We start from the raw sequence: 16,173 nt of genomic DNA, 5'->3' as shown, positions 1-16,173 counted from the left end.
TCCTTTCCATTTGCCTTTCTGCTGCCTCTGAGAGGCCAGGGGTTCTCCTGGTAAATTGTTCTCACTAAGCCCCATCTCTTGCACTGCCTGTCACTACCCCGTGCAGGGCCAGCTTCTTGGGGGTACCACTGTATGATTGAACAACAACCTGTGCTCAGAAGGACCCTGACTTGATTTAATGCTTTTCTTCTGTCTCAATCTTAAAATTCTTAATAATTTTATCTTCAAAATAGGTAAGTGTTTTGTAAGTCAAATCCAGTGGTTCAATGGAGCATGCATGAGGTAAGGTATCTGGTGACAACACATAGCAGGGCAGACAGTGGGCCTCATGGCCCTGCACACGCAACTACTGTCCTGGGACAGTCTGGAACACCATTGGGCCCTGAGGTGGCCAGGCCAGCCCTGTGCCCAGACTGGTGGCAGTGACAGCAGCAGCAGTAATAACTGCAGGAGGAAGGAGGAGCTCTACCAGAGGGCAAGGACCCGGGTGAGTGGCCCGTTTGCATCCCTGTAGCCCATCCTTGCAGCATAGATACTAATATTAACTCCAGGATCTGAGCTCCTAGACAAGGGTTGCTGGCATCCAGCCAGTCAACTTTGTCAGTAAATTATTACAAAATTAGAGCACATACATAGACATTGCAATAGAGCCTATCAGCAAGTTGTTAGAATTCGTCAAGGAGTTTAGAATTTACAATTTTGAAAATTGCTGCAAAATTGCAGAGCAAAGATTCATAGACCTAGAAAGAGAAATAAGATTTAAAGGTCGTCCCATTAACTGGAGAAGAACACTATATTTGCATGAAGCTTCAGCTAAACCAGTTATTAACAAGCAAGACAAGTTCAAAATTAATCTTTCCTTGTAATTGAAGAGACAATGAAAGGGCGCCTAAGTAGGTGATTTAAATTATACACAACAGACGAAGCTACTTTCGGTTTCTTGTATGACCTCCACAAGTTACAGGAAATGTTAGCGGGAACATTATGAGGCCATTGTGCAAACTTACATTTAAGATCAAATTCAGACCTGCGTGAAACTGATTTGTATCAAGAATTAAATCTTAGAAAAAATGTTCCCTAAGAATTGTCAGCTCTAAATGCACTGAATTTTATATTTTGAGATTATATATCAGAAATGCTTTCCAGTGTTGTCACAACCCATAAAATACTCTTAACAGCTTCAGTAACGGTTACATCAGCAGAAGATTCTTTCTCAGAATTAAAAATTATTGAAAATTATTTGCAATCTGGAGTTTGCCAAGAGCAACTAACATCACTCTCAACTATAGTGATTGAAAATAAAGTTGCTAAAATTATACCTTTTGATGACCTAATAAATGATTTTACAGAAAAGCAAGCCAGAAAATTCTTAGGATTATTCTAGATCAAATATTAATAAAGTATTATTATTTACAGCATAATAACACCCCAAATAATGTTTTATGATTTGCAAGTTTATGTTGTTATATGTAATATATCACTGTTATCACTATTAGTTTAAAAGTGATAAAGTATTTCTAAAGGCAAAAGCTTTGTGGTTTAGTGCTTTTGGCAGCACTTTTTTCGTGCTCTTTGTTCAAGAGCACCCATATTTTTATTTTGCACTGGGCCTCACAAATTACATGGTCTGCTCTGCCTCAGCACTTGAAGCTTCTCTATATTCCAGTTAACCCCATAAACATATAAACTGTTACATTTTAAGAGTTCTTGTAGATTCTAGAGTAGTGGATCTCAACTGAGGTCAATTCTCCCAGGAGACACATGCAATATCTGGAGGCATTTTTGTTGCTGTTGTCAGGGTTAGGGGGCTACTCCTCTCATCCAGTGGGTAGAGGTTAGGGATCCTGCCCAATATCCTGCAATGTATAGGACAGTCCTCCATGACAAGGAATTATCTGGTCCAAAATATCAATAATGCCACCGCTGAGAAAGCATAAACTGGAATCTCCAGGTGTGGTTCTAGACCAACAGAGGAAGCATCCCTGGTGGGTTGTTTGAAATGCAGGCTCTCGGGTTCTCATCCCAGACCCACTAAATTGGAATCTGTATCGTAACAAGATCCTCAGGCAATCCGTGTGCCTGGGAGTCCCCTCCTGCTGCCTTCCTGCACAATTTCCCATCTTTGAACTTTATATAAATAGAATCATATGGTGTATACTTTTTTGTGTCTCGGTTCTTTCAATCAGAATCATATTTGTGAGATTCTTCAATGTCGTGTGTGAATTGGAACTTTGTTCTTTCTTGTGGCTGCGTGGTATTCCACTGTATGGCTTTAACACCATGTATTTATCTGTTCTACTGTAAGTGGACTTTGGAGTTGTTTCTAGCTTTTTGCTGTTGTGCATAAGGTGCTGTGAACATTCGTGTTGATGTCTTTTGGTGCACATGTGTATGCATCTAGTTTTTACAGTTATATGTGTAGGCAGATTATGTTATCCGTGATTTTCATTTCCTGGGAGTAAGGGGGTGCTATATAACACTTGCTATCCAAAGGAGGCCTAGGTTCTGAGGGAGTAATTAAAACCCTCTTGTTTGAAGCAGGTGCTTCTGTCCATATTCCATTTGTTCTGCACGGATTGTCCTGTACCCGGTGGTGGGGAGCTCTGGGCGGGCTGTTTTGCTTTCTGGAGGAAGAGAATCTTGTCAGGAGGTTACAAAAAGCAGAAACCTGCATTCTCACTCCCATCACTAGAGGTCAGGCATTCACAAAGGAATTGGGATTGGCGTCCCCTTCTTCCAGATGGGTTTCTTTTCAGATTCCTGCCCCTTCTTCTCCCTTGGTAACTGGAGGTCCAGCTCTACCAGGGGAAATTTAAAAAAGAAAGAAAGAAAAAAGAAATGTTCATAGTGCATGTCAGTGGGGGCAGATGGAATGACACACTGGGGTCTGGCTGTCTCCTTGAGGTACCCCACATGCTCCCTCCCCTCCCCCTCCCTACTGGCTTTGCCGGTGAGTGTGAACTAGCCCTGGGCCACCTATGTTGGATTCTGTATTCCCACACGGTGCTTTCTGCAGATACAGGTGCTGGTAAATGTTTAACAACTTGTTCTAGGAGTGGGGTCTGATTTGTAGCAGTTGCTAATTTGTGTGATGTAAAAAAACTTTTAACTATGTCTGATTTCAAGCTACCAATGAGGTGTTATTGAACGTGGAGTTGGGAAGAGATGCTAAGTATAGCATAATATACAGCATTCCCATCATACATATATAATAGTTGTAAATAAATTTGGAAACATTATTGGATGAAGATAAATACAGTAAAATAATTGGGAAGTGGTAAGTTTTGAGTATTTATTACTTAAAATATAATTAATTTAATTTTTTAAAGATTTTATTTATTTATTCATGAGGCAGAGACACAGGCAGAGGGAGAAGCAAGCTCCATGCAGGGAGCCTGACGTGGGACTTGATCCCAGGTCTCCAGGATCAGGCCCTGGGCTGCAGGTGACACTAAACCACTGAGCCACCCAGGCTCCCCAATTTATTTAATTTTACATATATAATTTAATTTTGAATAAAGCCCGTGTTTAACAGCCGGCTCACAAAAACCCTGGCAATTTTATAGTTGGTTCTTAAGGATAGTATGAGCAGGTTCCAGCGCTGCAGGTAACCCACTGTGGTACCCCTTTAAAAATCACATTTGTCTTTTGCAGTGCAAATTGTGGTTGTACTTCCTAAGAGGTAGGCAGGCCTTTGATACTTAGTAACTATGGCCTTGACCTTGTCTTTACGTGTCTGTACCTCAGGTTCCTAATCTGTAAAATGGAGATAATAGTATTAATACCTACTTTACAGGTTTACTGCAAGGATGACATGAAATCATGTATGTAAAGCCATTAGCATAGTGCCTGGCAGACATTCTGATGTGAATTGGCTACCAGTGACCGCCAGAACTTCCCAGCCCAGCCTCTGCCTCTTCAGACACTCTGACGGAGGGGACCCCTCCATTTCTCCATCCCCCTGCAGCTCAGAGCTAGCAGAACCAATCCACCATTAAGTCACCTGAAAATGAACTGCCAGGGAAGCCTCGAGGAAGAAAGTCATCAAAGGAATGCAGTGTCAAATGACCAGAAGCCATATGGGTGGAGTTTGTGTCTGCAAAGGCTCAGGCCTTGAGCTGCCCCCAGTGCCTTCCTTCTTCCCAGTTAGTTGACATCGTCAGCCACTGCCCAGCCCTGGGGCAAAGGGCAGAAAGTAGAACAGGGAAACAGAGTGACTGGAACCTGTTGAGGTGGGATCTGGACAGCTATCATCTGAAGACAGAGTGAGTGGACGCTCTTTGCTACCTTGGCTTTTTGATCCAGTTTACCTGGTCTGTGTCAGAGATAAAAATATCAAAGACTTGTCAGTGTTTCGGAAAAGCAGGACGGGTCACTGTCACTCTCTTATACTCTTAGACGTACTTACTAAGTGGGCAGCATTAGGTACACACTGAATCAGGTAAGTGTCCCTTTTTCCAGGGCAGGGTATCATAGTCTAAGTAGCCCTGCTTTGGCCTCTGACCTCTGCAAAGCCCCCTGACTAGTGGCCAACAGGGCCTGGGTCACCGAGCCTGGCTCTCACAGGTTCCTGACGTGTCAGAAGTCATAGGCTCCTGAATATCCGATGAATGGCATGGGCCTGCATATTCAGATGACCAGCCACCTGAGCTCAGCATCTTCCTCCCCAGGGTGGTAACTGCCCCTCAATCCTGCTGGTTCAACCCTGCCTGGCCCACCCATCTTGAACTCTTTCTGTAGTGAAGATGGCTTGAATACATCCAGATCCTCTGGGGTCCGGTAGGTTTACTTATTTACTGTCACAGGGCTTTGAAGGCTGCCCAAGGAGTCTTGAATCAAAACAAGAAACCCTGGGGCACCTGGGTGGATCAGTGGTTGAGCCTCTGCCTTCAGCTCAGATGGTGATCCCAGGGTCCTGAGATTGAGTCCTGCATCAGGCTCCCTGCAGGGAACCTACTTCTCCGTCTGCCTATGTCTCTGCCTCTCTCTTGTGTCTCTCATGAATAAATAAATAAAATCTTTAGAAACAAACAAACAAACAAAAAACAAGAAACCCATGGTCAGATAAGCTGGTAACCTGCTTCGGTGTCTCAATTTCATTATAGGTCAAAACAGGGGTTTAATAATGTCTTATTTTATGGGGATGTTGTGCAGATAACATGAGCTGGTATGCAAGAAAGCACTTTCAAAAAGATCAAGAAATATATAATAGCAATTTGTGTCATCATTTGTTATTTTTATTGGGGGTAGGAAGGGCCATATGATGTATTCGGAAAAGTATAACTTTTGGAACAAAAACAAGAATGAATTCTTGTTTTGCAACATACATACTTTGTAGGTTTTTTTTTTTTTTTTTAAGATTTATTTATTTCAGAGGGAGTTGGGCAGAGGGAGAGGGAACTCAAGCAGACTTCACACTGAGTGTGGAGCCCAAAGCAAGGCTCTATCTCACAACCCCAAGATCAAGACCTGAGTGGAAACCAAGAGTTGGACGCTCAACCAACTGCGCCACTCAGGGGCCCCATGTAGTTTTTGATGTTACAAAATCTCTGTGAGGGGATCCCTGGGTGCCTCAGCGGTTTGGCGCCTGTCTTTGGTCCAGGGCGCGATCCTGGAGACCTGGGATGGAGTCCCGCGTCGGGCTCCCTGCATGGAGCCTGCTTCTCCCTCTGTGTCTCTGTCTCTTTATGGCTATAATGAGTAAATAAATAAAATCTTAAAAAAAATCTCTGTGAGACTTTCCTCATGTGTAAAATGGTGATAATGATACTTAATTTGGATGATTGTTGTCAAAATTCGTGGCTACATGTATAAAGTTGTCTCTGCCAAGTACCAAGCACACAGTAGGTGTTCAATAAATAGTAGCTGTCATTCCTGCTGTTAAACATAACAATAGCAACACAGATACCAAGTACTAATTCCCAACCTTTTCTCTCCTTTACTTCCTGCCCTTTCAGTGGTGAGGTGGAAGCTACTAGTTAGATTCCTAGAATAGGGAGAAAGAAAACCATGCCCTCTGACTCATATCACAGGAGTGACCAACTTGTCTGTTTGCCAGGACTCTCCTAGTTTTAGCACCAGAGGTCTCAAGTCCCAGGGACTCCCTCAGCCCCAGACAAACTGTGATGATTGACTATTCAGCACGAACCTTTGTCCAACTCCAAGCCATCTTCCAATACCTAGGCTTAGAGTATTAAGATTTGTATTGGAAATCTGGAAGGACCCAGGAATACCACCAGCGATAAGAGCCAACATAAGTCCTTTTAGAACAGGTAGGGTCTAGATAAATAAATGAAAATAAAAAATTAGCCCTGGCCTTAAAAGCCATTATGATAGGTGTAAAATACAAAAAATTAATTCTGAAGACCATGTTATCATATGATTCTATTTATACAAAATGTCTGGAATGGGAAAATCTATGGGGAAAGAAAGTAGCTTATTGGTTGTGGGCAGGGGTGGAGGAGTGACTGCTAATGGGTATAGAGTTTCTTTTTGGGATCATGAAAATGTTGATTGTGGTAATGGTTGCACAACTCTGTAAATACACTAAAACCCATTGAACTATATACTTTAAATATATAATTATATGTTTAAATTGTGAATTGCATGGTATGTGCACTAGGTCTCAATAAAGCTGTCAAATTTTTAAAAAACAAAAATTTAAAACAATTTTTTTATTTAAAAAATGGTTCTTCCCACATTAAAATCTCAAAGTCCAAATTATTCATAACCCTCATTTTAAGAATTATATTTTCAATGATATAAAAATGTTTAACCTAGGCCAGGAAATAACAATCTAGTGTTGCAGACAAGAACCATAGCAGAATGAATGTAAACAGCCTTTTGCTCAGTTCTATAGGAGGCCAGTGTAACCTCAGGCAGCAGGGAAATGGGAGAGGAGAGGCTGGGGAGCCAGCATTTACAAAGGGAGAAAGGACTCACCCCTGATCCTGCAATATAGAGCAGGTGGAAATACAAACTAAACTGAGGTTTATCCAAAATGCCACAGAAAGGAAGAAGAGCTCTGGAAAGTCTGCAAAGGGTAAGTGGGGAGGACATTCCAGCACAGGGAAATATGGGCACAAACTCTGAGATGTGAAAGTACGTGGCATGTTACAGGTACGCAGGTAGTCTGTGAGGTGTGTGGAAGGATGGAGAGGACTTGGGACAGGCCATGGAGCACTGGACACAGCCCTTGCTTGGGAGTTTGATTTGATTCTGTGGACACTGGGCAGGGGGTGGGGGGTGGGGCAGGGGAGGAATTTTAGGAAGTGAGTTACAGATCTGCAAAGAGTCTCAGAAGCCATTTTACTGTGTGAGAGGCTGTGGGTCTTGCATGAGGTCACTGAGGTGGTTAGTGGTCAGACTGACTGCAGTACAAAGCCAGGAGCTCTGATGCTCAGCCTTATTTCATTACAGCCAAGTTCCCTTTGTAGGTAATCTGCCCACCTTTTCTTCTCTCCACTTGTCTTCTCTGATTCTTCCCCTACCCTTTCCTTGTCTCCTTCCTGGGCATGCCTGGGGTGTTCCTGCAGCCCACACAGGGTTTCTGAGCTCTGTAGCAGATCCAGGCAGACCCAATACTTGCTTTTCAACCCCCTGGTGGTCTGGGCAGCTGCAGCCCCAGTAGGGAGCTGAAATGAGCAGGAAGGAAGGGATGCCCAGCAGGAAGGCAAGGAAGAAAGAAGGCAGAGCAAGGACAGACAAATGGAAAAGGTAGCTACAGCCACAGGTTTTGTGGGGCCCAGAGGGGTAGGAGTCTCTTGGGGATGGGTGCCTGTGCATGGGGTGGGGAGGGACATTCTGCTGGTCTGGCTTGAGCTAGCTCAAGGACACGCCCTGTTAATTCACAGCACTTTCCCAGAGAACCTACTAGAACTAGGTTAGGTGAGAGGCCCTGAGGGGGGAGTATCCTGTCCAAAGTGTATCTGGGAGGAGGGGCCTGCCTGACCTAAGCTGCAGGAGGCTGAAGTCTGTGGGTCCAACCGCAAACTCCTGCACTGTTTCCCAAGTAGGAGCTCTGGCAACATTTATTTTTTTAATTTTAAAAAATATTTTATTTATTCATGAGAGACAGAGAGAGGCAGAGGGAGAAGCAGGCTCCATGCAGGGAGCCCGATGTGGGACTAAGTCCTGGGTCTCCAGGATCACACCCCGGGCTGAAGGCGGAGCTAAACCGCTGAGCCACCCGGGCTGCCCTCTGGCAACATTTATTGAGCACCTCTGAACAGGCACTGTACAAGGTCCAGGGGCACAAAGGTAAAAAGTCACCATCACTGCCATAAACGGGCCACAAGCCCTGTAAACACACAAACGGAGGACTTCCCTCCCGGGGCTGCAGTGAGATCACCAACAAACGATGTAGCAATACAGTGCACAAACTGTTCGCATAGTGTATGCTGGAAAACAGCCCGAAGAGGTAAGGCTCAGGATGGGACATCAAGTTAGGAGTATGGCGTGGTCCTAGCCCCGACTCTGCCAGTCCTTGCTCTTAACTAGTTTTCGCAACCTTCAGATCCTTGGTGTGCTGAGATCGCAACACAGATCTCGGTGTGCTGAGAAATCGCTTCGGAATGCTTCTTAAAATAGATCCCTGAGTCCCATCCCGGGTTTCCTGAATCAGAAGGGCTGGAGGCGGGATCCCGAGTCTGCATTTTTACACGCACCCACTCCCCTGGGGCAATTTCGAGCTTGGTAATCAACGCTACACCTTTTGAGGAGGACTCCTGAAGAGGGGGATGATGACCCGCGTCGGCCCTAGGTCTGGCAAGCGATTCAAGAGCTAATAAGGCAACGTGCATGAAAGCGCCCCGCGAAACGGAGAGCAAACCAATTATCTGCAAAGAATAGTAATCCTATAACCTAAATAACATCCAAAGGAAGAAAAAATACACAAAATAATACTAGTGAAAGAGCTGGAGAGCGCACTGCAAACGCGGCGCAGGCCGAGGCGGTGCCACCCACGGCGCGGTCAAGCGCGGTCGGCGTGACTGTCCCTTTAAGGAGTCCCCCCCCCCCGCCCCCGGCCGCGCTCCGGGCTCGCCTCCCGCGGGGCGTGCGGCCGGGTCGGCGGCGCGTGCGTGCTGGCAGCCGTCGGCCGGCGGGGCCTCCCAGCGGGGCGGTCCCGGCGGCGCGACGCCGGCGCTTGTTGCGTGCGCGCCTGGCCCCGCCCCCGCCCGCCCCTTCCCCTCCCCCTCCCCCTCCGCGGCCCTCCCCCGCCCGCGCGGTACAGCTGGGCCAGTGACGCGGGAGCCGCCGCCGCCGCCGCCGCCGCCGCCGCCGCCGCGTTCCATTCTCCTGAGCCGCCTCTTCCCGCAGCTCCGGCCCGCGCCAGCCAGACAAGGGCACGCAGGGCCTCGCCGAGACCCGAGAGGGCTGCGGGCGCGCGCAGGCGGCGGAGCGGATCCCGGCGCCGCGGACGCTTGGAGCCCCCCTCGCGGAGGTCGCCGCGCCGTCCCCGGGTGAGTCGTCAGCGCACCGGGCCGGCATTGTGCCACCCGAGCGCCCGGCCGCCTGTCAGGGGCGCGGGGCCGGCGCGCACGCACGCCGGGGAGCCGCGGCCGGCCGACCGCGCGGAGGCTCCCCGCTGTCACCGCGCCGGTCGCGCGCGGGGCCGGGAGGGCGGCCGGCGCGGCGCTGCGGAGGCCGCGGGAGGAGCGGCGGGCGGCCGGGCTGCGGCCGGGCTGCGGCCGGGAGCTGGGGGCGGCCGGGGCCGGCGGGGGGCGGGGGGCCGCCTGGCCTCGCCCGCCGCGTGCAGGGTCGCGCTCCCCGGCCGGCGGCTCGCGGGAGAGAAGCTGGACGAGGCCCCCTCTCTGCCTCTTATTCCCCCCGCCCCCGCCGACCCCGGCGGCGGGCCCTGCGGGGCGGCGGTGGATTTTCCGAGGAAATCTGGGAGTCCGCGTGTGGGAGCAGCGGAGCTTGCTGGAGCCCTCCCCGCGCGCCTCGTCTGCTCTTTAACCCTAAAAAAAAAACAAAAAAAAAAAACTTTATTATCTGGGCTGAGACTCCCCGAAACCACTTCCTGTTTAGCTCTTTTTTTTTTCCCCTCTACTCCTGGTTTTCAGGGACTCCAAATAATAGTGTAGGTGTGACCCTCCCGCATAGTGTGGCTGCGGGCTGCTGAAGTGGAAAGTTACCTGTAACGAGATTAGCATGGGGTGGGGGTGGGGGTGGGGGTGGGGGACGGTGGGACCCAAGAGGGAAAAGGCGTCAAGATCAAGGCTTTGGCTGTTAGGTGGAGGTCCATGCCTTGGCCAAGAGGCCTAATCCTGCAGCTCCCGCTGCTTGTATGTGGTCTCGGGGCAGGCGGCCCGCTGGGCTTTGTTGCCCTTGCTGACAGGGTTTGTGTGTGCTCTGTACCGAGGCGCAGTGAAACTACCTGGTTCACTTAGCTGCGGGCGTTTGCGCCCTTCCTAGATCTGCAGAGATAGGAGGGGTGTCTTTGCATCCTTTGCGGGGCGGGGGGGGGGGGTTAACACATTTTCTTGATCTTTTCGTTCCTTTGGTTTAAAATGTATGTATGAAGGACGCACACACCTTTTCTGTTTTGGGAATTCCACACCCAAATTGTCACCATCTAGTGGAGGCTAGTATAGACATGTTCTTGGCATTGAGTTCTCAATATTCTGGGCTTTGCATTTTTTTTTTTTTTAAGATTTTGTTTATTTATTCATAGAGACCCACACAGAGAGAGGCAGAGACACAGGCAGAGGGAGAAGCAGGCTCCATACAGGGAGCCCGACGCTGGACTCGATTCCAGGTCTCCAGGATCACACCCCAGGCTGCAGGCGGCGCTAAACCGCTGCGCCCCTGGGGCTGCCCGGCTTTGCTTTTTTTTTTTTCTCTTTAGCTAGATGCATATTCAACCAGAAATGAACATTTTCACAGTTCGGTTGGGTGCCGGGGCAGGAGTAGGTCTGCCTCCCCCTCAGTAAAGGAGGTGTTTACTACAGCAACAGTAATAGCAAATGATAGGAACAGTTCTGGAGGACTGTGTACCATGTTTTGTGCCAAGAACTTTACTTTCTTGGTCTCATTTAATAACAGACTTTTGTGGTAGATATTGTTACCCCCCCCTTTTTTTTTCAGTTGAAACCAAAATCAAACAAATAACTTGCCCAAGGTCACAAAAATAGCTCATGGTAGAGCCCACATTTTAACTGCTAGATTATACTGTTAGCTTCTAATTTGCTTACCATTTAGTGAAATTGAAACTGGTGTCTTTCTAGAAGCTTTTCAAAGCATTACTTCTTCAAGCTCTTTCTCAGATCTGGAGCATCCATAACTCTCCAAAGTACACATTTATGGTATGTGCACAATATTCATATGTTTATTCATTTTTTCATTCAGTATTCTCAAGTATTTATGGGATACAGAATGTATGCCAAGCTTAGATGGCATACACAGTAAGGTATTGAGGTATTGAGGATACTGTAACACATAGCATAACCACGTCCTCATGGAGTTCACAGCCTTTAAGTCGGTGTTATTTTGATTTATGTTAATTTTAAGTGGTAACCATATGCTACTTAGGGACCTTCTTTCTGTCTAGTGAGTTAAATTGGAGGACACTACTGATTATGAGGCCTGATAGGACTTGCTGTCCACAGAATGACTTGCATACTGTAGTAGAAGTGGCATATTAAACAAATCCTTGCCTATAGCTAGATGGGGACAGAGCTGGGTGCTCAGAGTAGGGCTGTAAACTGCCCCCTCCCCTGTCAAGTATTTAAACCCTGAGACCGAACCCAGTGTCAAATGGCACAGTTCAGCTTATTTGCTGCGGCCTGCTTTCTCAAAGCCCACAATTTAGGCAACAGAAAGAAGGAGAAGAATTAGGTGTTACAGATAGGGGCTGGCAGAGAGGAGACCTCAGCACTTTGGTTTCCTGGCAGGTCTCCATCATGTGGTGACTGAACTCGCGCTCTTATATAATGGTGCATCTTCTGGCAGGGGATTTCCTCCTTCGCTGTTGCTGGGGCAGTAGTTTCTACAGCTGCCCTCCCACTCCATATACATATATGCACCCTCCAAAGGTAATAATTCACTTGCTCCTTAAAAGTGAAAACTTATTTCAAGTTTATTGCTACTAATACCGTATACTAAGCATTATTTCACTCCCTCTATGCCTCCATGCTTTTCTTTTTTTTTTTTTTTCCTCCATGCTTTTCTATAGCCCAGATAAAAACTTGACTGATGTTTTACATCTTTCCTTGTGTACTTTTCCCATATCCTTAGCTGTTTTGACCGCCAAGTAACTACACTTGACTCTTAAAAGAACACAGGGTTAGAGGCACTGACCTCTATGCAGTCAAAAATCCATGTATAACTTTTGATTTCCCCCCAAATTTTGCTAATAGCCTACTGTTGACAGGAAGCCTCACTGATAACATAAATGGTTTATTAACACTTATTTTATATTTATGTGCACTATATACTGCATTCTTATAAAGTATGCTAGAGAGAAGAAAATGTTATTTTTTTTAAAAGATTTTTTATTTATTTATTTATTTATTTTTTATTTATTCATGAGAGACACAGAGCAAGAGAGAGAGAGGCAGAGACACAGGCAGAGGGAGAAGCAGGCCCCATGCAGGGAGCCCGATGTGGGACTCGATCCAGGGTCTCCAGGATCACACCCCGGGCTGCAGGCGGCACTAAACCGCTGCGCCACCAGGGCTGCCAGAAGAAAATGTTATTAAGAAAATCACTAGAAAGAGAAAATAAATTTATAATACTGTACTGTAAAAAATCTGCGTGAAAGTGGACTCATGCAGTTTAAACCTGTGTGGTTCAAGGGTCAGCTGTACTGGTGTCTGTGGGCTCAGAGAATTACAAGAACTTTTAAAAAAATTAGTCATGTAAGCTTCCTCATTTCTGTACTAAAACAAGTGTACTGTGGAGAAGCCTTTAGCAGAGCTGCCTGTGGACAGAGAAGAAGACCAGAGAGCTCATGTGCTGTTTGTCCTCTCTACTTCCACATGTACTAAGAGGCAGCAGGACTGGAGTGCCCACTTATAGGCCTGCACTGCCCACTTGAAGGCTTGAATGTCAGCAGATCCACTGGTACTGGTTGTATAATTGCCATCCTTGAAGCATTTTACTGAGCTCCTGAATTAACATGTGATCTTCTAGTTGAAGTTAAAAAGCAGGATTCATTGTCCCTATTTTCTCTTCCTGGACAGTAAGGAGGTCTGCTTTAGGGACATTCCCTTAAGCAATAGGGGAAAGAACAAATAGAGAAAGAAGCCTGGTGCCTTTTTTTTTTTTTTTTTTTTTTTAGTATTTAGAAGCAGATATTGCTTGGATGCAGACTTGAGTGTTGAGTATTGAGTATTAGGACAGGTGGGTTAAGGGTAGACACTGGGACAAGTGTATATATGATAATAGAAACTCTTGCTCCTGGTTTCTCCTCAAGATGGCTTCAATCTAGGGGCCACCCACACATCCTACCATAGTGAGATTTCATTTAGTGGAATGATTTTAAAAAATTAATATTCTTAAGTTATGTTGCCACGTTTCGGGAGACTTGAAAACTAGAGCAGTGAGAAATGATGCCTGTAATGTGGGAGGGCTATTTCACATCAGTGGAAATGAAGGCTGCAGCTTGAGGTTTGGGACTGGGGGTTTGTGTGTTTAAAGCTGCAACAGCTGTGAATCTGAGACCAATGAAGCAATTCCAGGACAGCGTTGGGGTGACTGTCCTTGAGCATCAAGATCTGTTCACTCCCACTCTGGCTGGGATTCAAGGCAACAGCCATTGTTCCCTTGGATGCTTGTAAGTTTGTGTCTTTGTGTAAAATCTTTATTTGACAAAGTGGAGGCACTGGGGAAAGAGATACCTCTTATAAGGCTTAGGTTTTAGCAGCAAAACCTGTCAGGCATCTGTAGATGTTTCCTTTGTGCTCTGTGTGTCTGTGATGGTGTCCTTTTTCTTTCTCTTTTAGTCCTTTGGCCTAGAAACCAGCAGGGTTCCTCTTGTTTGCACTCTCATCCTCTGATTCTTAACCTGAGTGTGGAAGTCTCCACTCTGCTGGTAGACCTCCAGTGGTGCTGAGCTGGGTCAGTTCAGCTGTGAAAGGCCACCTGTGCTTCTGTCAGGGTGTGGGGACACTTGAGTCTCTGTGAAGGTACTGGCATAGCAATAGCAGAAAACGCCCCAATTGTAGTGAGAACTGGACAGGTTTCACAGGCTCCTGTGTTGCCTGTGATATATTCTCCTTCCTGGGCCCTTATATCTCAGAAAAGAAAAATAGCACCCTTGAAACATCTGAAGGCTGCATGCCAAGAATTTATGCAGTATTCCAGAAACAGGATATTATTGAAACGTTTTCTCAAGCAGAAACAGATGTAGTTCCCCGTTACTGTGGCCAGTGTTAGTGGATTCTTAGAATTACCTGATAGTGGTGTGCCCTCCCTCTACTTCTGCCCACCCCCCACATGTGCAAGTGTTATACTTTTCTTTTCTTTTCTTTTCTTTTTCTTTTTCTTTCTTTTTTTTTTTTTTTTTTGGTAGCACCCCATTGCTTTATTTAGGGAAAGTTAGCCTGGGTTCCTGATGACAGTAATAGGTTCTCAGGGGTTTGCAGACAGCGGAGGTGGTGACTGACAGTTCTTTATTACTCAGAAGAGGATCTTTTGTGTTGAAAAATTCAATGACTCAGGATTCTTTTCTGCTGTAGTTGGAGATTGGACATAAAACCTTGGAGAAGAGGTATAAACAGGGGCACTTTCCCAGCCTCTCCTTTCTTACCATCCTTTCTTACAGAGGGGGAAAGTCTCATCTTTCCAAATCCAACCTCCTGCCAGCAGTGACTTGCCTTCACCCACAGAAGTTTAAGATCAGAGCATGGAGTTGGCCTCTGTGTAGACACTCTGCTAGATTTTTGGCTAGACTAGGCTTCAGTTTCTCACAAAGCCAGTAAAATGAAATTGGCTTCTGGGAATGGGATAGGACTGTTTATCCCATTCTTCCTTCTTTGGGCTCTTCTCAGTTGATCTCAGTAAACTAAGTGGGTGGAAGTTTAAAAAAGGGAACTTGAAAAAGAGAACAAGGTGATTTTGCTTATTTTGCATTTTAAGTGGTAGCCTAGGCTGTCTGAGGGAAGACTGGGGGCCACTTTTTTTTTTTTTTTTTAAATTAACACACTGGGGACAAGATTACAGAAAGCTTGGAAAAGAGGGGGAAGAAAAAAATCACCATGATTCTACCATCCTACCACAAACATCATTTCCATCTATTCTCTGCTTTCTTTCAGTTGGAAATTCCTGCATTAAATTTTGTATTTTTTTTTCATTTAGCATACCATATTTTTCTGTAATGACATATAGCTTATAATTATTTATTAATGGCTTTGTAATATTCCATCAACTAGATCAGTGGTGGCTGACCGCCATCGCCATATTCTAATTTTAGAACATTTTCATCACCCCCAAAAGAAACTCCATTAGTAGTCAATCCCTGTTCCTCACAATCTCTGTAGCCCACAGGCACCACTAATCTACTCTCTGTAGTTTACCTATGTGGACATTTCACATAAACAGAATCACACAACATGTGGTCTTTAGAAGTTGCTGAATGATGAGCACCAAGGAGCACACTTGATGGGATGAGCATTGGGTGTTATTACTGTATGTTGGTAAATTGAATTTAAATTAAAAAATGTAAAAAAATAAAGATATAAGGTTGGTTTCTTTCACTTAGCATAATGTTGTTGAGGTTTATCCATAATGTAGCATGTATTAGTACTTTATCCCATTTATTTCTAAATAATCTGTTGTATAGTTATATCACATCTTGTTTATCCATTCATCAGCTAATGGACATATGGGTTATTTCTCTTTTTGATTATTATAAATAATGTTGCTGTGAATACCCATGTATAAAGTTTTGTGTAGACGTATGTTTTTATTTCTTAGGGAGATATTTTCTTTTTTTAAGGGAGATATTTTCAAAGCTGCATCTATATTTCTCCTTGGAGTTAACATTTTGGTTATGCAGTTTGAGGAAAAACAGTGTTATAGCAAAAACTTTTGATTCTATGTCATTGAGGTTATTGCCCTGAATTAGGAAAAGATGCTACTCTTTGCTAATTAGGAAAAAGAAAAAAAATGAAAGGAAGAATTATGTGTGTAAAAATACAATAGCATTGTTTCTAAATCTTTGGTGCTGAA

General features: G+C 45.5%; 1 protein-coding gene across 3 annotated transcripts in view; it reads left to right on the top strand.

The window, feature by feature from the left end:
* The first annotated feature begins 9,251 nt into the window (after positions 1-9,251).
* The window catches only part of SUSD6 (sushi domain containing 6), a 97,128-nt gene continuing 90,206 nt past the window's right edge, over positions 9,252-16,173 (top strand). For all 3 annotated transcript variants that reach the window (XM_055303751.1, XM_055303752.1, XM_055303754.1), the window contains exon 1: positions 9,252-9,461. The gene's annotated coding sequence lies outside the window, so the exon portion shown is untranslated. The remainder of the gene's footprint in view (positions 9,462-16,173) is intronic.

Source organism: Nyctereutes procyonoides, unplaced genomic scaffold, assembly GCF_905146905.1.
Source record: "Nyctereutes procyonoides isolate TBG_1078 unplaced genomic scaffold, NYPRO_anot_genome, whole genome shotgun sequence".
NCBI classification, from domain to species: domain Eukaryota; kingdom Metazoa; phylum Chordata; class Mammalia; order Carnivora; family Canidae; genus Nyctereutes; species Nyctereutes procyonoides.
The sequence above is the reverse complement of the archived record's forward strand: the minus strand, read 5'-3'. Positions and strand labels throughout refer to the sequence as shown.